This window comes from Oryctolagus cuniculus, chromosome 4 (assembly GCF_051225735.1).
Source record: "Oryctolagus cuniculus isolate XC-2025 breed Fujian yellow rabbit chromosome 4, ASM5122573v1, whole genome shotgun sequence".
NCBI lineage: Eukaryota > Metazoa > Chordata > Mammalia > Lagomorpha > Leporidae > Oryctolagus > Oryctolagus cuniculus.
Window position 1 is genome coordinate 93,105,310 of NC_142870.1, and position 27,961 is coordinate 93,133,270.

The 27,961-nt window shown below is 43.1% G+C and overlaps 1 protein-coding gene and 1 long non-coding RNA gene across 17 annotated transcripts in view; one reads left to right on the forward strand and one right to left on the reverse strand.

The window, feature by feature from the left end:
• Window positions 1-22,293, reverse strand: part of LOC138849452 (uncharacterized) — a 90,449-nt gene extending 68,156 nt beyond the window's left edge. For 2 of the 4 annotated variants that reach the window (XR_016233191.1, XR_016233192.1), the window contains exons 1-2: window positions 22,094-22,271; window positions 20,074-20,125 (exon numbers count right to left, since the gene is read on the reverse strand). This is a non-coding gene — a long non-coding RNA (uncharacterized LOC138849452). Of the gene's footprint in view, window positions 1-8,474; window positions 8,667-10,211; window positions 10,290-20,073; window positions 20,126-22,093 lie in introns of those variants that run through there. The other 2 variants (XR_016233190.1, XR_016233189.1) reach the window with 2 other exon arrangements.
• An 88-nt stretch (window positions 22,294-22,381) lies between these two features.
• KLHL24 (kelch like family member 24) overlaps window positions 22,382-27,961 on the forward strand; it is a 51,521-nt gene continuing 45,941 nt past the window's right edge. For 5 of the 13 annotated variants that reach the window (XM_051859174.3, XM_089332009.1, XM_008266632.5 and 2 more), the window contains exon 1: window positions 22,382-22,541. The gene's annotated coding sequence lies outside the window, so the exon portion shown is untranslated. Of the gene's footprint in view, window positions 22,860-27,961 lie in introns of all 13 variants that reach the window. The other 8 variants (XM_008266627.5, XM_089332008.1, XM_008266628.5 and 5 more) reach the window with 2 other exon arrangements.

Sequence of the window (27,961 nt, forward strand, 5' to 3'; positions counted from 1 at the left end):
CTGTCCACTCTGCCTGTCAAAAAAATAAATAAAATAAAATAAAATAAAAAAATAAACACATAACCATTAACCAAGTAATCATATCTTTTTTTCTTCCATAGGAGAGTTTCCAAAACACTAAAGAGTTCTGTCCATGTAAATGAGAACCCATGTTCTGTTTACAGTGCTGGAATTACATTTAAAGGTAAGCTTTCCCTAGTTTATCTTCCTGGGATAGAACCTGTTAGACTGGTGGCTGGAGGAGGGTGTTGATTTTACATGATGGAGAATTGTGCAAAGCAATAGTGTTTGTCATCCACATAAATCAGATTGGCTCAGGTCCTGACCAGCCTGTCCTGCTGTGAGCCATGCACACGGTCACACTGATCTCTAACAGTGTACATTCTATTGTGTGAGGCCAACTTTGTCCCCTTTCCTTATTAGCCAGGTAAACATTGCATTGTATTAGCTCCAGCTCCAGATTGTAAAAAAACCTTTGCTGTTTATACTGTAGCATTCCACAGACTTCAGTGGCTTATTAATTGAGTGGTGCAAATATTAATGCACATACTGTACAGTTTAAATTTTAAAGCTGATATTTTTATGGCCCTGAGTTGCAAGACCTTTGTTACACTGTATTGTTAGATTTGTTAGGAAACCATAAACAGCATTCACAAAGGAAATGATTGTTCATATTTTAAGTCAGGGTCTATAAGTTAATGGCCAAACTTATATTGCCTAGTGATGGAAAATTCAAACTGCCAAATTTTTCCATGTTTAAAAGGCTTTGTATGCATGGTGGAGCTATGTAAAAACTGTGTAATACGGTCAAGTCAATCTTACCAGTATTACTTATGGGTCAAGCAATGTAAACTGCATAAATGTTAACAAAAAAAAAAAAAAAAAAAAAGCCCCATACCTGGTACTGAAATGTATGGCAGAAACAAGGGGAAGTGGAGTTAGTGAATTTCCCCACTTTGGCCGTGGTGGAGGATGGTTTTGCTACTCTCAGCATTGTGGTGGTTATCTCATAGGAAGACACAAAAACTACAAAGATCTGCTTTCTGTGGCACAGGACTTTGTACAGTTATTACTTGAAGAGAAGCTATTCTTCTCCTTCCTCCCTTCTAGCTAATTTGTTGGCCTTTAACAGCAATTTTGAAACCTGGGCCTTCTGAGTGAGCATTCTGGTGCAACAGTTAAGACTACATCCCATATCAAAGTGCTTGGTTCAATTTCTGGCTGCTCCATTTCCAATCCAGTTCCCTGCTAATGTGCACACTGGGAAGCAGTAAAGGATGGCTCAAGTACAACATGGGAAACCCCGATTGGGTTCTGGGCTCCTGGCTTTGGCTGGGCCTAGCCCTGGATGGTATAACCATTTGGGGGTGACCCAGCACATGGGAGAGCCCTCTCTTCTCTCTTTCTCACTCCCTTTCTCTCTCTCTGCTTTTCAAATAAATAAAAAATTTAAAACAGAAAAACTGGGTCTGCTCTATGATTACTAAGCAATCAGTAAAAGTGACAGTTTAAAAATATTTTTGGCTTCTGCCTGTACCCAACTACACCCAGATGTGGGTCCCAGACATCTTTTTAAAATGAGAATCAGAGGCAAGGACACTGAGGGAAAAAATTAGCCACCTGTACTGGGCTTCCAAGAAAATCCCAGTTATGAGCTAAAGTCCTAGCTTTCTTTCCTCTCTCAAAGACTTATCCTGCTGTGTTAGAATATGGATTTGTGGGGGCCAGCGCATTGGTGCACTAGGTTAATCCTCCACCTGTGGCACCGGCATCCATGTGGGCGCCAGTTCTAGTCCTGGTTGCTCCTCTTCCAGTTCAGCTCTCTTCAGTGGCCTGGGAAGGCAGTGGAGGATGGTCCGGGTCCTTGGGACCCTGCACGCATATGGGAGACCAGGAGAAGCACCTGGCTCCTGGCTTCCAATCAGCGCAGCTCTGGCCATTGCGGCCACTTGGGGAGTGAACCAACAGAGGGAAGACCTTTCTCTTTCTCTCTCTCTCTCTCACTGTCTGTAACTCTGCCTGTCAGATAAATAAATAAAACCTTTAAAAAAAAAAAGAATATAAATTTGTGGAACCTGAATTAAATGGGGCTTAAACAGATTCAAATAGTTTTAAGGAAGATCTGTTTCAACCTCTTCTGCCTACATACTGCCAGCACCTTTCACATCCTAGATGGTGAATTTCCAGAAGGCAGAGACATGACCAATTCCCTTCTCTATCCCAGAGAAGGATAATATCATCACTTTCATTGTTGTCAATCATTATATTATCAGTGGCTGTCCCTTGTCCTATACCAGGACAGAGCCAAATATGGACTCTCCACACCCAAGGTCAGCCACCTACAGACCAAATCCAGCCCACCATCCCTTTCTGGCAGTAAAGTTTTGTTGGCATATGCACACAGTATTTTGTGATGAATAACAGTCATACTATTCTTAAGGAAAAAAAATTTACAGTGTGATTCTAATCGTGTTTAAAATGCTTTAAAAAATAGAAGGGGATGTATCCAAACATTAAGATAGCTTCTCCCTCATCTCATACAATAATCCTGTTGTGATAATTATGCCCATTATACAAATGAACAAGCAGTGATTGCCTCTGAGAGGGAATGTGCATGGTTTATTCCAAGTCTCATATGAAACTTCCAATGCTTTTCTATATTCCCACCCCTTGTTTCCTTCCTAGGAGGTGAGAGGCAGGGTGCTGAGGAGAAAAATTCAAATGCTGTTCCCACGTCCCCACTGCCCAGGATACAACACCACCATCTGTCATGGACATTAGGCCTCTAGGAATTAAAGTGAGCTTTGGGCTTTCCCGAGAGGCCTGGGCCCTTGAAGGCCTAGCAAGACCATCCTGCGGTGTAGCTGTCTATAAAACCTGACTTGATTTGGTGTTTCAAACCTAAGCCATCTCAGACCCAAGGCCACAGGGCTGTGACTTCCTTACAGGGAAATGTGGACCTTGGCTGCTGCTGTCTCAGTCCCCCAACCTCCATTTCTGCCTTAACTCACTCTTCTTCAAGATCTCTGCAGAGAAGCCAGCTTCGCTCTGGGCGTTAACTGACCTGAAAGCTCATTATGCCCACAACTCCCCCAGATCCTCTCGGAGCCTAGGGGTGACCCAGCCAGTGGCTTCCAGCCGGTTCCTGACTCTCGAATCCCTGCCTCTGCCAGCTCCTGGACTGGAGCTCCCACCCTGGCAGCGCCCTGTCACCAGCCTTGGATCCTGTCCTCAGCACAGTGTTTTGTTGTTGAGGGTGACGATCCAGAGGAAACAGTCAGGCTTTATTTCTGGAGTTCGTGTCGTCCTGGCTGCACTTCATAGCACAGAAACTAGTTCAGACAATGCAAGCGCTTTCTGTGTTTGGACTGCACTTGCTGCGTCTTCCCTTTGCACACCCATTAAGTTTTGTCTCAAATAGACACTCTGATTCAGAACCAAATCAGATCCATCAACTATATATTAGATGCCTCAGGTCCTAATAGATCTTTCATGAGGCTTGGGTGCTTGTGAAACAAGCAGAGGGAAATGTCTTTAGCTGTGTTTCCAGCTAGTGCCCTGCCCCCTCCACCCCCGCAATGGTTTTAACTTTTCCCTCCATCCTCTAGGCTACAAATTCAGTCTAACCTTAGGCTCTGGGGCAAGTTTCACACCCAGGTGATTTGGAACACCTGTAACAGTAATGCAGGCCCCTGTATGCCTAATTACATGACCAGTTCCACTCTGAACCGACTAATGCAACGGGAGAGGTCTGTAACAAAGCCCCTGCCTTGGAACCCCTGGCAACCTTGATCCCTTGCCTGGACCCCCATGGCCAGGCCAGCCTGGTACCCTAGGGTCATGAAGGCAGCTACCCTGCAGGACAGTCAGGACTTTCTCAGTCACTGTCCCAAGGATGGTGAGAGGTGCTGGTGTGATAGTATTGTGAGCAGGAGTGAAAGGACCCAACCTGGGATAGTAACCCAGGGGTGTCAGCCAGACCTCAGGGAAAGAAACTGATATCCAGGCCCCCAGCTGGCGGGTTCTGCCCTACTTCTTGCCAGGCTCTGAGACAGGTAAAAAATAGGTCATGCTTAGAACAGCACCTATGAATACAGAAGGGATGGATGGGAGCACACACAGCCCAGACCCCCTTCCCCGGCCTGGCCTCAGTTGCTTCATTTGTATATGAGGAGATTGGATCTGGCGATCTCCAGTTTTATTTCTGGTTCTATGAACTCAGCAGAAGGCCTAGCCTATTGTGTAATCACACAGAATGATAATATCATCTAACTGTATGTGCAGAGAGAAACTAATTACATAATATGTGTAAAAGTGAAGCAATAAAGCTTTGAGTTTATGAAATTGTCCTTACTGTTAATTATTATAATTATCATGCTCTCTCCCAGGCTGTCAACATTACATCCTGTTACTTAGTGCCACTCTTACTGCCACTTACATCTTGCAGGCCTACTGTTCCCTTATGTTGTCCTGATGTTTCACCCACCACCATTTCAGTTGGTGGCAACTTTAATGTAGGTTTTATTGTGATTCAGGTACGGTAAGGTCAACAGATGGGGCGAGAACTGCCATCAGAAACACAGTTTGTTGTTCACAGTTCCCCAAGAAGAAGGGGCACACTTCCCCATGTCCTGCAGGGCCACCTGGGGAAGCATCAGGGTTCCTGAGGAGTTAAAGGGAGAAGGGGCGAATGTGGGCAAGAGCCTTGATTGTGGATTTCACCATAAGGAATGGGTAGGGCAGGGCAGATTTGCTTAGGACTGGCTAGTCTGGGTAATTTCAGCAGGCTGTGGTGCAGAGGGGCTGTCCCTGAGTGCCTGTTACCAAGCCCTTGGGTCAGTAGAACAGGGGAGTAGTGGCTCAAGTGTGAGTCCTGGAAAAGCTTCTTTGAGGAGGTGGATGGAGTCTGGTCTTGAGATTGATGGGTTTGCATATGAAAGATGTGCACCCCAAGGGTTGTTTGCCACTTTAGGAAGTAGCTAATCCTGGTGCAGGCAGTCCCTTCCAATGTCAGCAAGGCCCCAAGATGTCAAAGTACCAAAACAAAAGGTGTACATAAGACATACCCCAGCTATGGACAGTTCCTAATTGAAAATGAGAGTTCACAGTTGAGACAGGTCTTTCTCTATCCTTCAACTAGTCGTGAAACAAGCATCTATTAAGTACCAACTACACAGTGGGCACTCTGTTAAACCTTGGGGTAGAAAGAAGAAAAATGTTTGTTTATCTAAGTGGGAGCAACATAGAGAAACAAGTTACAACACCTGGGATAAATGTTATAGGAAGTCCAGACTGTTCCATAGCAGAGGGGCACCAAACAGCCTGAAAGGGACCAGACTCAATGCTCTCTCCCTGACACTGCGCTAACTCCAGAGTGTGGAGCTCCACAACACAGCATTTAGATCTGTGGGGAAAGAAATAAATAAATGTTCCTTGTCTCTTTCTACCAGTTTGCCCAATAAGATCCTTCTGAAAAAAACTTTTGGACAAAATGGTTCTCCCCTTCCATTTCTAGGAACTGAGCCTAAAAAAACCATGCAATAGAGTCAGAACTATATAGAAAGATGACTTTTGCATGGTTACCGAAGCAGAATAGACAAAACCTACTCTGTATAAGCTCAGTATTTAAAACCAGTGAAGCCGTTGAACAAAGTATAGGAAGCAAGCAGAGCTATTTAATTGTTTTGAATGAGCACAGACTCTGGAGTCAGACTTTCTAGATTTAAATCTTTGGGCAAACTATTTAATGATTCTGAGTCTCAGCTTTTCTATTTGCAAAATCTGGATAGCTACTAATAGTCACTAACTCATAGTGTTGCATGGAGATTAAATAAGATAATAAAGACAAAGCCTCAATAAACACTCAATAAATGCCAGTCATTACTGTTATTATTAGGGTGGAACCAATGAAAAAGATTAATTAGGTGGATCCAATAAAACACGGAAAATGTTCCTAGTGTAATCTTAAGTGAAAAAATATAAAATAGGTAAAAAAAAAAAGTCTGAGCCTATGAAAAGTATAAATAAAATATTTAAATATTGAAATGATAACAAGTCATTGTGAATAATACTTAATGGAAGTTTCATTTTAATCTTATTGAAATTTTTCTTTACCAAAAATGGAAAATAATATAAGAATAAAAGTATAAGGGAGGGAGAGGTGAAAAGAGGATAGTTAATGGTCACAAGGGTACAATTGTTAGGAGAAATAGCTTTCAATATTCTATAACACAATAAAATAACTATGATTGGTAATTGATAATTTTAAAATAGCTAATGGAGAGGATTTTGAACATTCACAACACAAAGAAATAATAACTGAAATAATAGATACATGTTTCTCTGATATAATCACTATACATTGTATGCATGCTTTAAAACATCTCACTATACCTGATAAACTTGTACAATTACTATGTGTCAATGTAAATATATGTATTTTTAAAATTAAAACAAAAAATGTAAGGGAACACTATGAAACCTGAAAAGCATCCAAGATAAATTTGTATTAGGACTTGTATCTGCATAGTTGATGAGCCCAAGTCATCTTTAATTTAGGAAAAGATCTTTTTAGCATATGAAACTCTAATTCATCTGAATATTTGACAATCTCATGCTGAGGGAAGCCAGTTCCAAATTGCAAGGCAGTATCACTATGACTGCCAAGAGGCAGCAGATGAAGATAGATCAGAGAAGGGAACAAAAAGCCACATATTAAATATTCACATGAGTTTATTTTGCATTTATAGTACTAATTCAAACACACAAATGTATCTATTTGTATGTTTATTTTGCATGTATAGTATTAATTAAAACACAAATATATCTATGAATTTGTTATAGACATATTATGTATATGAATATATGAATAAAGGACCAGAAATATAAGAGTACTTCAAAAAGTTTGTGGAAAGATGGAATTAAAAGATAAGTTTTTTTAGTTTTTTAAAGATTTATTTACTAGGGCCAGCATTGTGGTTTAATGGGTAAAGCCACTATCTGCAATGCTGGCATATGGGTGCCAGTTGGAGTCTCAGTTCCTCCACTTCAGATCCAGCTCCTTGCTAACGTGCCTGGGAAAGCAGCAGAAGGTGTCCAAGTACTTGGGCCTCCCACTCATATGGGAGACCTAGAAGAAGCTCCTGGCTCCTGGGTAAGGTCTGGCCCAGCCCTGGCCATTGTAGCCATTTGGGAAATGAACCAGTGGATAGAAGATCTCTCTCCTTCTCTCTCTCTGCCCCTCTCTGTAACTCTGCCTTGCAAATAGTTAAAACAAAAATCTTTAAAAAAATTTTTTTATTTACTTGTCTGAAAGGCAGAGTGAAAGAGAGAGGGAGAGACAGAGATCTTCCATCTGCTGATTCACTCCCCAAATGGCTGGACAGGTGCCAGAAACTCCATCCTGATGTCCTACCTGGGTGGCAGGGGCCCAAGTACTTGAGTCATCTTCTGTTGCCTTCCCAGGCATATTAACAGGAAGCTGAATGGTAAGCAGAGCAGTGGGGACTCAAACCAGTGTCCCAATATGAGATACCTGTGTTACAAGTAGTGGCTTAACTCACTGCATCACAACTCTGGCCCCATGAAAAGAAAAAAAAAATACACATTTTAATTATTTATTTAGTTTCATTTTATTTCAAAGGCAGAGAGATCAAAATGCAGAGAGAGAGAGAGAGAGAGAGAGAGAGAGAGAGATCTTCCATCCATTTGTTCAGAAAGAGAGAGATCTTCCACCCACTTGTTCACTCCCCAAGTGTCTACAACATCCAAAACAAGACCAGGCCAAAATCAGGAGCCATGTGGGTAGCAGGGACCCAAGCATTCCAGCCATCACCTGTTGCTCATAGGATATTCATTAGAAGGAACCTGGATCAGAAAGTAAAGATAGGACTCAAACCAAGCACTGATATGGGGCATGGGTGTCCCAAGTGGTATTTTAACTTGTACCAAATGTCTGGCCTGGGTCAAAAAACTTTTGAAATAATGAAGTTTTTTGTAATATACATTTTCCATGAACTTTTTGAGGAGTTCTTGTGTATTGTTAACAATAGCTATGTTTGAGTCAGAAAATCCTTGATGATATCCTATTTCTTCTTCATACTTTCTAAATTTTTCTATAACTGGTATATAATACTTCTGAATTTGGAAAAAGAAAACTTTAAAAATTATTAATTTCTTCTTTTTAGAGCAAGGAGGTAATTAATGAAAGGATAATAGGAAATACAAGTCAAAAATGTAATAATTGATCTAGTGCATGGAATTATTGACTCTAAAAAGAATTCAAGGAGATAGCACATCCTACCAAAAGGCTGGGAGCAGGGCAAGCTCCAGGTTAAGCCCAGGAGTAGAATGGCTTTGAGTAGGGGTGGGGACTATCTGGTCAGTGGGTTGTTATATAAAGTTGTGAAATCGTTTAGTTTAGTTTTGTCAAGGCAAAAAAAGGTGGGACTCAAAATTCAATAAATCTAGGAGCCTTTCTCATAGCAACATAAATTTATATTAAGGAAATCATAATACTATAAATTTTGAGGAACAAAGAAGGACATCCATTATGGGATACGACACCTACGAGTACAGGATGGGACAGACATGTATGCTTCTTGTCGCTGCCCACAGTCCATCTGCCTATATTGTGGTGACTCAGAGAAGACTGGGTGCCAGGAAGGCTGCAAATGTACACAATGAAAAAGTGTTAACACACTGTGGCGAAACTATGGTGATCTGGTGATGATGAGACGAGATGCAATGAGATGATTCCTCATGACATTGATGAGTTGCCTCTGATGATTGATGAGGATGCTGTTGACTTCTTTGTCAACATAGACGCTAACTCCAATCCAACTTTCATCCACACGTCCACAACCAACAATCCTCGCAAAAAACTGAGTCTCAGATGAAGATTAAGAAAATGACAGTACACAGAAAAGACCTAAAGAGTCTATGATACAAATGCTGGAGGTGTTCCAAATCCTAGATGCAGGATTAGAACATTGATCAAACAAAATAATCACCTCACTGGCGACACACATACTGGATAGTTATCAAAACTTAAGTGATGTTACATCCTACACATGATGACTACAAAGAAAAATTGATGCAGAGTGTCAATCTTTTCAACAGAAATGGTCAAATGATTATTTTTTGTTGTTGAAGTCAAAGCAAATCTGTATACCTAATTCGTGGCAATATGTTAGCAGTAATGAAAAAAGCCAACCTGGAGCGTCATCACAGCTCAAAACATGCTAAACTCAATGAACTGGGAGGCCAAACGCATCTGGATAAAATCAGTGCTCTTCAGTGAGGTTTGCAATCACAACAAGCTGCTTTCACCAGGCCTTATTGTGGCAGAGACGTTATTCAGATGACTTATGTAGTGAGCCAGCTACTTGCAAAGAAGCTGAGGCCCCATGTAGAGGGAGAGTTTGTGAAAGAGTGTGTGCTGGCTGCTGGGGAGTTTTTAGCACAAAAGTAAAATTGTTTCAGAGTGTTTGGTTTGGAGAACCTTCTCAAATTGGCTTACTTAGCAAAAGATACCGAAAAAACTTTACTGAAGGATTCTGCAAGAGATTTTCAAATTTTCTCTCTGGCTGTGAGGAGACAATAGACATAACAAATGCTGCCCAACTAGCCATTTTTGTTCACGGGACAACTGCAGAGTTTGACACACAGGAGACATTGCTGTCACTGGAAGCCATGCATGACAGTACAAGAGAGAAGGACTTGTTTGAAAGACTTTTTTTTATCAGTGAAAACATCTGGGCTAACATTTGAAAACTTCAGTGGCCTTACTACAGACGAAGCTCCAGCCGCGGCTGGCTTGCAAAAAGGGTTAATTGCATTGGTCAAGAAAGAGCTGAATGGTCTCAGTCTTGACCCAAGTCATCTAATTACGTGCCACTGCATCACACACCAAAAGTCTCTGTGCACAGTCGTGGCAGTTCAGCAGTGTTATGTCAATAGCAGTATCATGCATACGTTTTTATCAAAAGCAGAGGGTGTAACAGGTGTCAGCTTAAGGAGTTACTGGCTGATCTTGACTCTGAGTACCATGATCTTTTTTATCAGTGGAAAGTGTAGTGGCTGAGTCGCGGGAACAAGCTCATGAGGTTTTACAAACTGCGACAAGTTGTTATTGGAGATGAAGGGAAAACCTGTCAGGGACTCAATGACAACAAGTGGCCGTGTGATCTGGCATTCATGGTGGACATTACCAAGTACCTCTCAGAGCTGAATAGCCAGCTTCAGGGCCCCACACAGCTTCTCAGCTCCCTGCCTTCAAACGTGAAATCCTGTGAAGCTAAATTAAGGCTGTGGAAAGAGCAACTCGAAAGGAATAACACCATACATCTCCCCACTCTGGAAGGACAAAAGCTTTGCAGGACATTTGAATATGCCGGTGACTGTGTGAAATTAATTGGCATTTAATGAAAAATTCAAGGATGTGAGAAGTAAACAAATGGAATTGAACACCTTTGCTACACCACTCAGTGTGGAACCAGCTGAAGTGCCTGATAACCTACACCAAGGAAATCATTCAGCTGCAAAGTGATGATGAACTGAGAGCTGCGTACAGTAACCTCCCACTGCTTGAGTTTTATAAATGTTACATATGCAGTGATGAATTTCCCATTTTGAGAAGACATGCATCAAAACATGCACCTGTGTTCAGAACAACTTCCTGCTGCAAGCAGTTCTTTTCAAAACTTGCCATTGTAGAGTCCTCTGCACTCCAGGGTAGAAAAGCAGTTGTGAGTAGCAACAACATCTATACTAGCTAACATCACACAATTTACCCAAGAGAAGCGGTTCCAGCCATCACATTAGGGGTGAACTAATTAAATGCTTGACCAAATACAGCAGGCTAATGTTTAACTTGATTATTTTGTATGGCCCACAAATGATGTTAAAAATATCCACATGGCCCTTGGCAGAGACAAGTTCCCCACCCATGGCTTAGAGGAAGAGATTTGTTCAGGGTCCTCCCTGAGGACAGTGGGGCTGCGTGGGGACGAGGTGTTCACTCAAAGATCCAGCATGGAAAGCCCTTAGAGAGAGTTGTCTTAAAGGTTCAGGGTAGGGGGACAGCACTGTAATATAGTGGGTTAAGCAGGCACCTACATTGCTAGCATCCCATTTGGGTACCAGTTCATACCCCAGCTGCTCTACTTCATATCCAGCTCCCTACTAATGTGCCTGAGAAAGCAGCGGAAGATGGCCCAAGTGCTTGCGCCTCTGCCATCCATGTGGGAGACCTGGATGGAGTTCCAGGCTCCTGTCTTTGGCCCGGCCCAATTCCTGCCATTGCAGTCATTTGGGGAGTGAACCAGAAGATGAAAATCTCAATCTCCCTCTCTCTCTCGCTCTCTCTCGCTCCCTCTTTCTCTGTAAGTCTGCCTTTCAAATTAATAAATATTAAAAAAAAAAAGTTCAGAGCAGGAACAGAGTTCAGTCTGATCCTCAAACAAATAATGGTTTGCTTCCCAAGTCTCATTAAGCCTATAAAACTGACGTTTCACTCCTAGAACTGAAACCTATTTTCTCATCAGCTGTAGCCTTGTATGCTCACAAAATCCCTTTTCCAAGAATGCCATGTGCCTCCAGGTATATCCTGATTTGGGTGTTTCTTGAACCAAAAGAACTTTACCATTGAAGTCCCCTCAATCAAAACATACCTAGGCCTTCCAAACCTAGACAGGGCTTCAGAAATAGTACAGCCAAACACCCTGACAGGTGCAAAGCAAAGTGCTCCTTTTAAAGATGAGGAAAATAAATAAATCTTTAAAAAAAAAGAAAATAAAAGTTGGATCCAGGGGAATCAGGTGATTTGTCCAAGGTAGCTGAGGAAACTATGACAGGACTTCATAGGACTCCTCTCTTTCTTTGTGTATTTTTCCACTACCCAATGTTATTCCCTGTTACAGAATATTTCTTTGTGAGGATATGTCAGTGAAATGTTATATCTTGTCTTAATTGTGCTTATCATTCATTATATCTTGATGGAATGACAATTATCATTTATTAGGGTTATGTGCTCTTTTTACAAGCTGTTAGTAATTCTCATAATTATTATATTATATTATTATATTTTCAGACAAAGAAACCAAGCATCAAAGTAGTTAAACTTCCCAATGTCACCCTGTTAGTAGCAGCAGAACTAGGATCTGAACCCAGTTAATATGAATCCAGAGTCACAGTCTTGGCTCTCCATATAGAAATGTTGATGGGGCAGGCCTTTTTAGGAGCCAATTCTTCCCTAAGGTTAATTCAGTGTTCCTTAAAGTGTCTTTCTTTCTTTTTAATGTATTGTGAAATTGTCTTTTCTTCCATTCAAATGGCAAAAATAAGCATTGAGACATAACATTAGAATGAAATTCCTGAATTATATCAATTTTAGATACTGTCATAGAGTTACCAGGAAAGAATTTCCACTCTGGATTTGTTTTTATTTCATTTGAACTTGCAAAGTATTGCCATGATGTGTGTATATATGATAATACTCTGCAAACTCAAGTACAATAAAAACAAATTCAAGGGACTGGTGCTGCGGTGTAGTGGGTAAAGCTGCTGCCTGCATTGCTGGTATCCCATAAGGGCACCAGTTCAAGTCCAGGCTGCTTCACTTCCAATCCAGCTCTCTGCTATGGCCTGGGAAAGCAGAAGTCCTTGGGTCCCTGCACCCACGTGGGAGACCGGGAAGAAGCTCCTGGCTCCTGGCTTCAGATCAGCACAGCGTCAGTCATTGCAGCCATTTGGGAAGTGAACCAGCAGATGAAAGCCCTCCTCTCTCTGCCTCTTTGCCTTTCAAATAAATAAACAAATCTTTAAAAGAAAAATTCAAGGTAATATTTTTACAAAAACTGTAAAGGAGAATTCTTAGATAGTCTCTGTCTTATTTTCCATTAATATGGTGATCTTTACAACTTTTCATTGTAAAAGATCAGCTTTGACATTTGAATTAATAAATAAAAAGCAAGGTGCCCTCCAATTTCTTACTAGCCCTTGGGACAAAGGTCACTCAGAGTTCATCCTGAAAAGCATCTAAATTTAGAGATTTGCTACCGGAGCAAAACTTTCATGCACCAGTAATAGACGCAGGCAGGCTTTCCAAAGTATGCCAGGCATGTGCTTGCGATGCTGTCCCATGGCAGGGTCAAGAGGCTCTGTCCCTCTGTGCTGGTGACCTGGGAGACCTCACCATTTTCTAGGCCAGTTACAGAGTGATCTGGAGATGGAAGCAAAGGAGATTGTGCAACAGGGAACACAAGTGCTTATTTTGATCATAATAGGCAAATGTTTTTAAAAATATTTTAAAAACATATTTGAGCAGTGTATATATGCACAGTTTGTTTGTTTAATGTCAAAAGATTCCTGAAAGAAACTCAGGTATCCTCATTCCTTGGGCTGCAACTTGGAGGCAGCCATGGCTATAAAACTCAGTTATTTAGGCAGTGAGTGTGGGTATCTGAAGGGCAGAGGCAGACTTCTTTCCTAAACCTGGTCGGCAATCTCTCCTTGAAGGAGACAACACTGTTTGGGTGTTCACAAAGGCTGACTTTGGTTTCTAGGTCCCTTAATTATTTCTTCATACTTGTTTTTCAAATTTATACATTATGTTTTAAAATTTTTATTTTCTTTGAGAAACAAAGATAAAACTAAAAGAGTAAGCCACCACCCACAGGTTCACTCCCCAAAGCCCACAACAGCTGGGGACAATGCCAGGAACTGGGAACTCAATCCAGGTCTCTCTCAGGGGCAGCAGAAACCCAGTTACTTGAGCCATCACTGCTGCCTACCCAGAGTCTGATTTAGCAGGAATTGGAGCCGGGTATCAAACCCAGGCACTCTGATATAGGATGCAGGCACAAACATCTGCTTCCATATATCCTTGCACTCTTCATTTCTTCCCATCTTAACTCTTCATATTCTTAAAGCAAAGGACAAAGCTTTAGAGGACATAGAATTTGTGGGGAAGAAGATAATAATACCACTAATTTTTATTGTTACTGAGCACTTACTATACCCAGACACTATTTGAATATATTTTCCTCTTTTAATCCTTACAATAATTCTATGAAATAGGTGTTTGTATCCCCATTTTACAGGTGAGAAACCTGAAGTTGAGAAAGATTAAGCAATATGCTCAAGGATATTTAGTTTTCATTAAGAAGAAAAGCTAAATTTTGAATCTAACACTCTCCAATTCTAAAGCTCCAGTGGAAGCTCTGAGATTTTAAGTCTATAGGAAAACACAGGATAAGACTGTCAAAGTGCTGAGCAGATATTAAAGTGAACAATGGCACAACACAAATTAGGATGGCCCCTGGACTATCAGTGTAGGGAAAACACTCTTAAGAACTGACTGGAGCTTTTGGAAAGTTGCATGATTTGAAAGGGATGCTTCAGACAGAGCATCCGATAAGCACAGCATCAGGTGAGATGATACATTCAGAATTTTCCAGCTAGAGACGGTTTCCTTAACAGACACAATGTGTTTAGAAACTGGATGGGGTTTTTCAGTAACAGGAGAGGAATGCAACTTTCATTCTTGGATGGGCTCAGCCCCTTCTTTTCATACCCACCGCAGGATTCCTGGGAAGGCTGCCCATCAAATAATCAAGGAGACCATCAGTAGGCAGGCACACACTCAGAAACAGCAAGCATTTAGAGGAGAGTGGTGCCAGGGACAGCAGAGCAAGATCAAGTTGAAGTTAGCGTATGCCTCACAAATGTCATGGGGCAGCAAGCCTTGGAGGCAGGAAACCAGAGATGAAGTCCAGTCCTCTGGGGCCAGCGGCAGAAACTCTATATGGACTTGCAGCCTCTGTGGGGCAGACTGCTGAGCAATGCTAGAGGCAGGAATACGCTCATTTCTAGGACTGGCCAGAGCATGTGACCAGATGCCACAAGCAGAAGACACCCTTCCTAAGTGTTCATGCCTCAGAGGACTCTGCAGAGTCATGTGAAAAGGTGTTAGAGGGTATCCTTTGGGGAAGTAGGTCTACGTAGAGCAGTCAGGGCAGGAGGAACTTATGACAAAACTTGTTGAAAAAAACTCAGCTTCTTCTGCGACAAGAGGGTCACCTGAATTCTCACTACTGGGAAACACTGTCTTTGGGGCAGAAGAATGAAGAGTGTAGCTATGACTGATGTCACAGTAGACGAAGATATGCAGATACACCTTCGTCCCTGAAGTCAGAACCCAGGGCCTATCTAGTGTGGTGAGTTTGGTTTCAAAGAAGATCCTGAGGCCGCCAAGGCACCAACTTCATCAACTTCTACCTAGGACAAACAGTTTCAGCAATAAACCAAGAACTGTCATCCCAACTTGGCTCCATGAGAGGAAAAGGCCATTTCTGGCTCCAGTTGTAAGGAAGGGCAGGCTGCGAAAAGGAGACAAAGGCTCAGGGACAGGAGGAGGGGAAGCTCACCTTCCAAGTGGCAAGACTTCTCTTCCCCCAGTTCTCAGAATGGAAAAGTTTTCCACATACATCTTTCCTTGTTGAAATCTAAAGTGAGTGTGTCTGATCCTAAGGTATGCTTGGCCAAAAGGGTCCCCAGAGGGGCAGTGCCAACCTTTCCAGGTATTTCAATGGCTCTTTGTCTCCCACAGGGCTTTGGAGGTGACTCATGTCTAACCTCACCGGAGAAGGGAGGGTGGGATGGCCCTCAAGACCAGAGGCTCAGGTGCCACGAGCAAATAGTGTCCTGTGTTTACTCTTCCCTTCACTCAGCACTAGTGTTGTGTAACAAACTTGCCAAGCCCTTAAACATATCTGTGGAGGAAAACAGGGTGAGGCTGGGGTGGGCAGAGATAACTGGTTATTTATGATATTCTCTGTCTTCTTTTTTATTGTTGTTGTTTTTGTTTTATTTTAAAATATTTCAAATAATGCAGAGAAATATAATGAAGTGTTCAATAAGCACATTCAGTTGGGAAAGACACATAAATTAACAGGTGCAATTAGTATGTTAACTTCTGGGGAAGAGGTGAGGATGGTTTGCTATGGGAATACAGAAGGGGGATATCAAGCCCAGAGTGCAATAGAGGGAAAGAAGAGTTCCCCTGGAGGGAAGGCTCACAAGAAGAAGCAGGAAGAACAGAAGCTAGCTAAATAATAGAGTGAAGGGAAGGAGGCAACACAAGGCAAAAGAAGCAGGCTTCAGACAGGAATGGCCTGGAGACAGAGCAATAATCCGTGGAGCACTATAAGTTTTCATAAAGAATGTGTGTAGTCTGCACAGGTAGGCCCTAGGATGCATCAAGAAGGACATTGTATGCAATGCCAAGGAGTTGGGACTTTATGAAGGCAGTGACAACCCACTGGCTGCTTAGTTGCCTGCCTCTTACCCTAGGGTTCTGGGGTAGCTTAGTGCTATGCACCTCTGCACATCCCTAGACACTCCTGAGTCACTGTCTGTAAAGTACAAGTCACAATGGCATGCCCCAACCTGGAGCCGCTGGATAAGGATAAGCACACACTTATCCTGTGTCTCATATCACCAACTTTGCCCAATGTAAATGTTTGAAGAACCCTAAGGTATTAGGTCAAGATCTTCCTATGATCCCCAAATTCCTACACAGGAAGACTTACAAATTTCTGGGCTATACCACATAGTAGGAACATATGAATAATAGTAAACAGGTGGAGAACAAGATAAAGTACAACAACATCGAGGTCAGGTGTGAAACTGCTTGACTGGAAGGGTCAAGTACTAAAGTCCAGAAGTTCTGTCTTAAGCCACAAGGAATAGCAGACTGCAAGGGCTAATCAAAAAGCTAGATGCTCATAAGTAAAGGAATTACTAACAAAAGATCAGGCTGACCTACTCAGTGATTACCCGCAAGGAGTGGGAATTATCAAGTAAACACACACACACACACACACACACACACACAACAGATCAGTGTAAGAACGGCATCATGCTTCTCAACTGGAATCTAAAGCTAACAAAGCTATGTCTTCCCAAAATCTTAAGTAAAAATAATACAATCTAGAACTGTATACCTAACCAACACTGTCATTTAAAGGTAAAAGTAGAATAATGATATTTTTAGACACAAAAAAATTACTTTATTTACTTCCCAAGGATCTGTTTTTAGGAAGCTACTTAGGAAGAATGTGCTCCACCATAATGGGAGGCAACATTCAAAATCAGGGAAGGAGGGACCGGCACTGTGGCTCAGCCGGTTAAAGCCCCAGCCTGAAGTGCCCGCATCCCATATGGGCACCAGTTCAAGTCTTAGCTGCTCCACTTCCAATCCCGCGCTCTGCTATGGCCTGGAAACAGTGGAGAATGGCCCAAGTCTTTGGGACCCTGCTCTATCTCTCTCTATAACTTTGTCTTTCAAATAAATAAAATAAATCTTCAAAAAAATCAGGGAAGGAAAGCCCAGGATGCTGGAGAAAGGAAATTCCAACATAATAACTATGTAAAACCCTAAAGAGAAGTGTCCACAAAAGATACTGGGGATGAAATGCTCCAAGAAAAGGAAATGTATATATTTTTGTGTGTGCCTACATGCAAATACATTTCCATATATGTGGATTAGTGAGTTTGATCGTATACAGATTGTATTGAATTTCATCATTCTTTTAGAGAAGTTGGGAGGATATTATGACAGATATATAATGTCTTAGTCTGCTTTCCATTGCTATAACAAAATATCCAAGGCTGGATATTTCATTTTTCTAGAGTTTTATTGGGGCTGACATTGTGGAACAGCAGGTTAAGCCACTATTTGAGACACTGATATCCCATATCAGAGTTCTGCTCTGAGTCCCAGCTACTCTACTTCTGATTCAGCTTCTTGCTAATGCAGACAGCAGCTGATGGCCCAAGTACATGGGCCCCTGCCACTCATGTGGGAGACCTGGATAGAGTTCCTGGCCCCTGGCATCAGCCAGACCCATCTCTGACTGTCGAGGCCATTTAGGGAGTAAGCCAGCAGATGGAAGATATCTTTCTCTGTCTCTGTCTCTCTCTGATGCCCTTTCAAGTAAATAAATAAATATGTAAAAAGAGGTTTATTTAGCTTACAGTTTTGGAGGTTCAAGTACATGGCACTGACATCTGCTTAGTTTGGGTGAGGGCCCCCTTGGCAATATCATATAGCAGATGGCATCGTGGAAGACACATGGGTGGGAGGCAGAGATCAAATGGCAAGACAGGAAGTCAGACAGTGGGAGAGGGAAGTCATATTCTTTCATAACCCCTACTACAGGGACTAACTGGGATCCCACAAGAAAAGAACTACATGAATCTCTTCTGAGGGTAGTGCCTATGATCTAATTACCTCCCACTAATGCTCACTACTTGGCAGTTCCACCATCTCCCAACACAGCCACATTGCGGACTAGGCTTCCAAAACATGAACTATTGGGGGATATCCTCAAATCACATAATAAAGTAAGCAAAAAGAAAAAGAAGACATTAACTCCAGAGAAGACAGAAAACCATCCAAGAAAGTCAGTTCTGTACTATTTGAACCTTGAATAATAAATACCAAGTATCAGTATCATAAACATTAAATAATGACTTAACCAGATGATGATATTGGAAGGATGGGGGACAGGGATAACAGATTCCTTAATAGGAAAAGGTACGCATTATCTGGATATGCTGATCTGAATACCAGAAGAAATAGCTCAAATAGTTGAAAATGTCTGCTTCATGGCCGGCGCCGCGGCTCACTAGGCTAATCCTCTGCCTGCGGTGCTGGTACTCCGGGTTCTAGTCCTGGTTGGGGTGCCGGATTCTGTCCTGGTTGCTCCTCTTCCAGTCCAGCTCTCTGCTGTGGCCCGGGAAGGCAATGGAGGATGGCCCAAGTGCTTGGGCCCTGCACCCGCATGGGAGACCAGGAGGAAGCACCTGGCTCCTGGTTTCAGATCGGCGCAGCACCAGCCATAGCGGCCATTTGGGGTGTGAACCAATGGAAAAGGAAGACCTTTCTCTCTGTCTCTCTCTCACTAACTCTGCCTATCCAAAAGAAAAAAGAAAAAAAATGTCTGCTTCTGGAGAACCAGGAGTGGCGAGAGTGGGAGATCAGACAGCTATTTCACTAGTAACCTTGTAATATTTAACTTTTGTCAAGAAATTTTATAAATATAACTTTATTATTTTATTTATAATATAATTAATATATTATATAATATACTAATAAATAACAATTGTTATATAATTAATAATCAAAGCATAATCAATGCATTATATATTATTTATATTAACACATTTTAATATATGATTATTATAGTATATGTTAAATATATTATAATATTAATTGTATTATTTTAACATAAATACACTTATTTTAAGTGATTTATTTATTTATTCATTTGAAAGCCAGACAGGGAGAGAGGAGGAGATCTTCCATCCTCTGCTTCACTCCCCAATGATTGCAACAGCCAGGGGTGGGCCAGACTGAAGCCAGGAGCCAGATACTTCATCCAGGTCTTCCACTTGAGTGGCAGGGGTCCATGTACTTTAGCCAATACCTGCTGCCTCCCAGGCACATTAGCAGAACTTGGATAGGAAGTGCAGGTTGGACTCCATCCTAGTCCCTCTAATATTGGGATTGTATGTACCCCAGCCAATGGCTTAACACATTGTGCCACAACACATACCCCAAATAAATTTTTTAAATAAACAGTTATATATGAACTCCAGTTTCATCACTTAATAACTGAGAGACCAACAGACAACTTCTTATCCTTTTTGTAATGAGTTTCTTTACCTATAAAATGAGACAACACCTATATTACTGGGTTACTATGAGAATTACAGGATATATGTAAAGGACCTAGCTTTGTTCCTATGTTGGTGCCCAGATCACAATACTCCAAAATATCGCACTTGGCACACTGAGTCCTTTGAACTAAAAAGGTCTCAGAAGCAGTCTCTCTCTGACCTTATCTTGCCCTCCTCTTTCCCACCCTTTATCCTCTCTGGAAGAAATCACAAACCAGAAACTAAAACTCTCTCCCCCAAAGCAAGCCATAAAACCTAGAAACATTAATCTAACCTTCCTTCATGTCTCTATGTAGGAGCTGACCATAAAGAAATTCTCCAACCTACCTGTCGGACAATAGGCATAAGACTCTCTCTCCAGAGGGGTCCTGTCCCATCCCTAAAAGAAAGGAACACTACATAGTGAGACCAAGAAGAATTGGAAAACAATTTGCTGGGTTTCTTACCTCAGTCTTCAAAAAGTTCATGGAAAATGGAATTAAAGATGTTTATACTGACTAAAAAATTTGAAATTCAGTTTTTCCATAATGCATGTTTCCATGAACTTTCTGAAGACTCTTTGTACACAAGGATTTCAAAGTTTTTTTCATAAGTATTTCTTCAATACCATCTTCTAAGAACTTATGGAACCACCCTATATTACCATTATATCATACCCTTTTGTCCAATCACATTTCTGTAGAGCTGTCCACTTTTTTTTTAAGATTTATTTATTTGAAAGTTAGAGTTACACACAGAGAGAAAGAGAGGCAGAGAGAGAGAGAGAGAGGTCTTCCATCTGCTGATTCACTCCCCAATTGGCTGCAATGGCCAGAGCTGTGCCGATCCGAAGCCAGGAGCTTCTTCCAGGTCTCCCACATGGGTGCAGGGGCCAAGGACTTAGGCCATCCTCCACTGCTTTCCCAGGCCATAGCAGAGAGCTGGATTGGAAGTGGAGCAGCCAGGACTTGAACCAGCACCCATATGGGATGCCCGTACTGCAGGCGGCGGCTTTACCCGCTATGCCACAGCACCAGCCCCTAGAGCTGTCCATTCTTTATCGAACTTATTCTTAGAACAGTTTTCCTTGGTCTTTAGGTCTTCATTTTGAAAGATTATGTGTCATATAAAACGTTGATTAAGTTTTTTATGTTTTTCTCTTTTAAACATATCTTGTTGGAGACATATCAACTATGACCCTTATGGTTACCCTTATGATGGCTAAGGAAAGGTATCACATCTTTCTGCCTTTACAGTTTCTGGTGCCCAAAGTGGGGAGAGGGGCATCATCAACTGGGAACACCTTGCTTGATAGAAGCTGTGAAAGAGTTTCTGGGCCTCCGCCTATGGGGCCTGGACAAGAAAGAGTAAACGGTTTTATTTCAGGCCTAGTCAGGAACCTTAGGAGGGCTGAGGAAACTTCCTCCTTTACAAGTAGGCAATAAATAGCCAGCTTTTTATTTTTAGGAAGAGATGGAAAAGAGGCCTAAAAGGCACACTTAAAAGGCATGAACAGTCTCAGCTTGGGGCGGGGCAGGGGGCCAGCATTGCGAGGCCAGCATTGTACTCGTTATGCCAACATCCCATATTGGAGTGCTGGTTCAAGTCCTGGCTACTCTGCTTCTGATCCAGCTTCCTGCCAAGGTGTCTGGGAAGTTAGTGGACCACTCCCTGGGTCCCTGCTACCATTGTGAGAGAGCAGGATGCCATTCTTGGCTACTGACCTCAGACTGGCCCAGACCTGGCTATTGAGGCCAACTGAGAGCCATTTGAACTAACAGGTGGAAGCTCTTTCCCCAGTAACTCTGCCTTTTAAAAAATAAATCTTAAACACAAAACAAAACAAACAAAAAAAAAACTCACCAACACAGGCCTTCTACCATACTACACACCTTAGAGGCATAGCTGTATTCATGAAGTACACAAGGCAGAAATTATAATTTGGGGGGGGGGGTGGCATTGTGGTGTAGCGGATTAAGCTGCAGCCTGCAGCACCTGTGGGAGACCTGGAAGCAGCTCAGGGTTCCCTGCTCCTGCAGCCATTTGGGGAGAGGTCCATGGGATGGAAGACCTCTCTCTCTCGCTTTGTAACTTTGCTTTTCAAATAAAAAACATTTTTTTAAAAAAGAGAGAAATTATAATTTTGATGTTAAAAACCCCAACCTAGTTAAATGGCTGCAAAATCAGGAAGTATATTCATTCCTGAAAAATATTTGCAGAAACAAACCGACAAAATACGTCCTTTGCAGTTCTAGTGGCTTCCACCCCAGATTCCCTGATGCCTATCAAAAGAAGGGTCAAATACAAAGCTCTCCAAGCCTCAATCCAAGTTCTAGGGTTCTGTGAGTTCCCGCTCACATGCTTTTACCTTGGAACGCGGAGGTGCTCAGAGGGCAATAAACACAAGACGGGGTTTTCTCACTAGGTCCCTCACCCAGCTGGCCTGTCCCTAACCTCTTCCGAGTCAGCAGCCCGGGGTCGGGTCCCGTCAGGCGCGCCACGGCACACAAGTACCACCGCAGGAAGTCCAGGTGGCCCGACCCCAGGGCAGCGGGAACTACAACTCCCAGGATGCTCCGGGGGCGGGGGCGCCCGCCGGATTGGCCTGGGTCGGTGACGCTCGGTGTTTTGGCCCCGCTGGTCACATGTTTCCTTTGTTGTGAGCTGCAGCTGGGACTGGTGGCTGGAGAGGACGCCGGCGCCAGAGAGTGCGCTTCGCCGCCGGTGCCGAGGGAGCGCGGGGCCCCCAGTTGCTGGCAGCTTCCAGCCTTCGCCGAGAGGTACCCGGGGATGACAGCTCCGGGACCGGCCGAAAGGCGAGGAACCGGCCAGAGCTTGGGATTTCGGGGGCGGCGAGGCGGCCGGGTGCCCACAGCCCGGGTGTCTGCGGGAGGGAAGCCAGCGGCGGCCGGCCAGCCTCTCGCAGCCGGAGACGGGATCTGAGGAAAGGCCGCGGCGGGGGCGGCAGGGCCCTATTCGGAAGCCGGGGGCTTCCGGGGCTCGCCTGGGGAGTTCCTCAGTCCCGGCTAGGTGGCGACAGCCCTGAGGGAGGACACCCCCGCCTCCTGGCACCGCCGGCCCGGAACCGCGACGCGGCTGGCGCGGCCTGCTAGGGACGGGCTGGGGGGCAACAGGTACGGTCAGCCCCGTCGCTCGGGGCCAGGGACAGCTGGGGTTGGGGCTGGGGAGGCGGTCCTGCGTGTGCTGGCGCGCTGCGGACGCGGGACGCGGCACTGCCACTTTTTATCTCAGGAAGCCCCGGAGCGCGACAGCCTGTAGCCCAGCCTTCGCTTCTGGTGGGGGCGACCGCTGGTCTTGTCGGGGATGACGGGGTCACCGTGGGGTCTCCGGGGCTAGGGGCTAGAGCAGCCCCGTTAAGTGGTTGCGAAATATGCTCGGCACTGTCACCTGACCGTTACCCCCGCCCCCAGCGAGCCTTTTGTTTACCACGAACGCGACGGGGCCGGAGCCGGGAGCCCTGCCTGCCGCGGCCGTCCCCGGGGAGCGGGGCGGGCGGGGGAGCGGGCGTTCCGCGGGCCGAGTCCCCGCCTAACCTCCCCACCTTCCTACCACTCCAGATCTCGGGTTCTTAATTTAGTCGCGGACGTCCCCGCCCCCCGAGTTCTGGACACCTCGGGGCACGGACTGTGAACGCGTCGGGGATTGGGCGCCGACGGCGGCTCGTGGGCGGGCCCGACGAGCGGGCTCCGGGCGGTTATTGGCGGCTGTGTGGTCGCTGGGTGGTCCTGTGCGCGGCCGCGCCCCTCGCCCCCTTGAAGGTGATCTGGAGGACGCGTGGGATCGCCCCTGCGGCGGCTGAGGTCCGAGCGCGGCGGGGCGCCGGGGGTCGCGGGGGGTCGGCGGCCGCTGTGGCTGTGGCCGGAGCCTGCGTGCAGGTCTGGGCTCTTGGAAGCCGTCTGCCGCGCCCGTCTCCGAGGCCCGGAAGATCTGCAGTCTTTAGTGTGGCGCTGTCAGTGAAGGAAATGCTCCTGGAAGCGAGTTGACTCTTCCCGGTCCCGTAAACAAGGTGTAGTCGGCCAGATAGAGGTGGTGACGCCACGTTATAGGGCGGCCTTAAGCTCACCTCGAGGCAGTGACTATTCACAGTTAACTGTGGTGGATTTTAATGATTAATCACTTCCTTTTGTGAACAGCGTTTTGTTTTTTTTTTTTTTTTTAAATCACGTCTCAGTACTTGCCAGCTATGAACTGTTTAGATCTACCAGCTAAGACATTGCTTTTTATGAGGTTAAGATCTGCCTGTTGGCTGACACTTAGAAGTAGACTTCTACATTTTAGAAGAGTTCGAAGAAACTTGTCTAAATGTTAAAGATGCTTCTGTACCACGGCTTAGATGAGTCCCTTTCCTTGTTTGGAGGATTCCAGCTCACACACTTTCCTTGTTTGGAGGATTCTAGTATTAATCTCCGTGATAATTCAAAACTTTTAAAAGCAAATTGCAGTTGTGTTTTTAAATTGTAAATTAAGATGACAGTAATAAAATCTGCAAGACCATTCGTTGTTAGCCATGGTATGATGAAAGTGGTTTTCCTAATCTGAGTTAACAGAGTGCTGGGGTTTTATCAGATTTTCTTTTCCTGTAAATCTGTAGGAACTCAGCCAAGGCCTTACACATTTTTGTAGGAGGCCTTTTGATCTTCTCTGGGTGAAGCAGGAATTGAACACAAACAGTTCTTACTGGTTGTGCATTCTTAATGTATTTTTAAAATTCAAGTGGCGGTAGCTACCCCAGAATGAACAGCTCCCCATGATGGGCAGAACTGCTTCATCACTTGCGCATTGAGGTCACTTACTAGATCTAAAAAAGCACAAAATATAAACCATCTATCCTTTTTAAAAAAGAAAACCATCCCTCAGTAAAGGCCTATTTATTCAAAGGAAACCTGTGACTTAGTTTCTAAAAAGGAAGAAGAGAGGATATTCTGAGTTAAAGCTGACTGTCAGCTCTAGCTTAAACTTGCCTGGCTTTTGTCCAAGTTCTTGAAACCTTAATGCTTTTTCAATCAACTTTTTTTTAACTGCCTTTTTTTTTTTTTTTTGCCATTTCGTTAAAACGCAAAGGTAAACCTGTAAAAAACAAATACTACTGTTTATCAAATTGACTGCATTTATTTTTGTCTATACTTTCCTCTTACCTAGAGATTTGGGACCTGTTTTTTCAGTAAATATTTAAGTATGGGCTCTAATAAAATATCACAGAGAAAACATGAAAAGACACATTTTGTTTTATTTTATTTCTGTTGTCAAGTGTGAGGCTGCTTGACAACTGTTGATATTTAAAAAGTCCTAGTCTAAAAACACAATAGCTAAATCAACTTTTTAAAAAGCAGTATTGGCCGGCGCCGCGGCTCACTAGGCTAATCCTCCGCCTAGCGGCGCCGGCACACCGGGTTCTAGTCCCGGTCGGGGCGCCGGATTCTGTCCCGGTTGCCCCTCTTCCAGGCCAGCCCTCTGCTGTGGCCAGGGAGTGCAGTGGAGGATGGCCCAGGTGCTTGGGCCCTGCACCCCATGGGAGACCAGGAAAAGCACCTGGCTCCTGGCTCCTGCCATCGGATCAGCGCGGTGCGCCGGCCGCAGCGCACCGACCGCGGCGGCCATTGGAGGGTGAACCAACGGCAAAGGAAGACCTTTCTCTCTGTCTCTCTCTCTCACTGTCCACTCTGCCTGTCCAAAAAAATAAAAAATAAAAAATAAATAAATAAAAAGCAGTATTTTTTATTTGAGAGACAGAGGGAGTATACATGCTCCCAGCATGGTTCACTCACCCAGTTTCCACAGTGCTTGGGCCCCAAAGCCAGAGCCTGGAATAATATCAGCATCCACCATGTGGATGGCAGGGACCCAATTACTTGAACCATCTCCGCTGTCTCCAGTGGTCCATGGTAAAGAGCTGGGAATCCTACCTCAGATTCTCTAATGTGTGATGTAGTCATCATAACAGCTAGGCCAAACTCCCACTTCCTGTACTAACTTTTCTTAATTGAACTTTGTCACTCATGAATTCATCATCACCCAAGAGCTATAATTTTTCAGCATTTGGCGTATCTTGAAGACTATTCAAATTGATGTTTTAAAAATGATTAGGCTTTAATCTTTATTCAGGTTTCTTAAAAGGTATTATTACAAATAATTTGTGGATACCTTAAGTTAAAAAAATCACTGATTTACAAATAATTTTATGTATAAAGAAGTCATCTAGAATACTGGGTATCAAACTTGAGTAAGTGATAGCACCTACTGGCATCCTGGGAGATTTAACTAATTGTAATAAAAGAACCAAAAACAATTTGGCGAACAGAAAACATAACTATATCATATATCTGTGGGTCTTTTAAAATAAAATAATACATTAAATACCTATAGGAAAGTATATATTAGCAGATTAAGATCAAAGGACATTAACTTTACAAGTCAAGTTTGGTGAGAAACATGGCTAAGTAGGGCAGCTTGATATACTGGGTGTAATGACTGATGAGCAACAGTTCTTTTTTCTTCTTCCTCCTTTAGGGGTTGGGGACTATCTGTAACCAGAAGTTTTAAGGGGAGGTAGACATACATTGTGGAAAAATTTGAATGTTTTCCTGTGACTTAAGAGAAAGTAGTGTTCCTTTTTATTTTTAGAACTGCATTGTTTATTTGACACATTGTTTAAGCTTCTATAATTTTCATCACCTGATACTTTTTTTATTTCTCTTTCATCAGAGTCATGTACTGTGTTGCCCACTTAAGGGTCTAGGAAACATGAGATAATTACTAGTCGCTGTCATTGTAATCAAAGAAACTCAGGGTTTTAATTGGTTTCTGATATCTTATGATGGGTAAATATGATCATGCTGGTTCGATTTAGAAATTGGAAATGTTTAAAATAGCTTGAAGACTGGACTTTAAATATTATGCATGTGAAACTTGGTTCAGGAAGCATTGCTCCAGGCAAATACTGCAGTGCAAATTTGTGATTTTGACAATAGGATGAAAACAACTGAAATTTATAACAACTGCTTGGTTTTGCATAGTTCCTTGTTTAATTTTCTGGTTATTTTTAAAATGAAAGATTTACTATGTTGCAATTATTTTCTGGCTTTCCTTCTTTTGAGCTACTGTTTGTCTTTAAAGATAGACCTCTTCTTGGTTAACTTTTCTTGTCCTTGCCGGAATGTTCTTTATTCAAGGTTAAATTCGAGAAAATGGTGTAATACAAAGCATAGTGGCCATTCACTATGAGCTGTGAGGACATGCTCGTTACTGGCTTCCTTTGTTTTCTGCTGTGGATTAGTCTTTAGAAGCCCCTCGTAATCCAAACTAACTGTAAAACTGATCATCTCCTCTTTGATAGGATTCCTGCATTCTGAAGGAAAAATAAGCTTTATGCAATATAGCTATGTTGAAGATCAATTCTGATTTTGTATGTCTTCTTTAGACTTTGTGCCCTGACTTCATCTGTCCCTTGCCTTTTGCTGTTAGGTTAGTGTGTATTACCTTAAAATCCTGCAAGAAATGCCCAAGTGCTTTGCCTTGCCCAATCTACTTTGATAGTTGCAAAATGTAATTCTAGACCAGATCTGCCATGGGAGGCTGTGTTCCAATTTGCACCTGTGTTTTTTGTGGGAGAAATGTTGAAAACTTGAATCTATTTTAGCATCAGTCTTGGAGTTTGATTCTACTCTTAGCCAACCCTGCAGAATCTAAAGTTGAGTCTGAACCCGCCATTTACCACCCAGAACCAGACACAGACTGGGCTCTCTAGAAATGTTTCTTGAATTGACCTGCCCTACATTGACCCAGGAGCTTATTATCCCACTGTGAAAAACATTTACTTAGCTAGGACTAAGAATGCCCTAATTTGTCTAAGTTGTAATGTTCTTCATCAAGGATATATACAAGTTAGACTGACACCTGAAAGTAAGGAAACACAAGATAACATTCACCTCATAGAGCACAATCAGAGTATAGAGATGTGTACATTTATATTAAAAAAAAAAAAAAAAACAGCCAGTAGTTTGTATTTGATTTTGGGATCAAACTTTGGAATTTGCCTAAAGCTTGTTAAGAATTTACAAGTTCTATTTATAGATATCTGGGCCAGAAACCAGAACCACTTGTGTTTAAATACTATTGCTATTCTGTGCACAGCTCAAGACTCTAATATCTTCTGTTAAGCATGCCTCTTCTCTCATTCCACCAAAAAAAGAAATTGTGTTGAATTAAGTCTATAAGG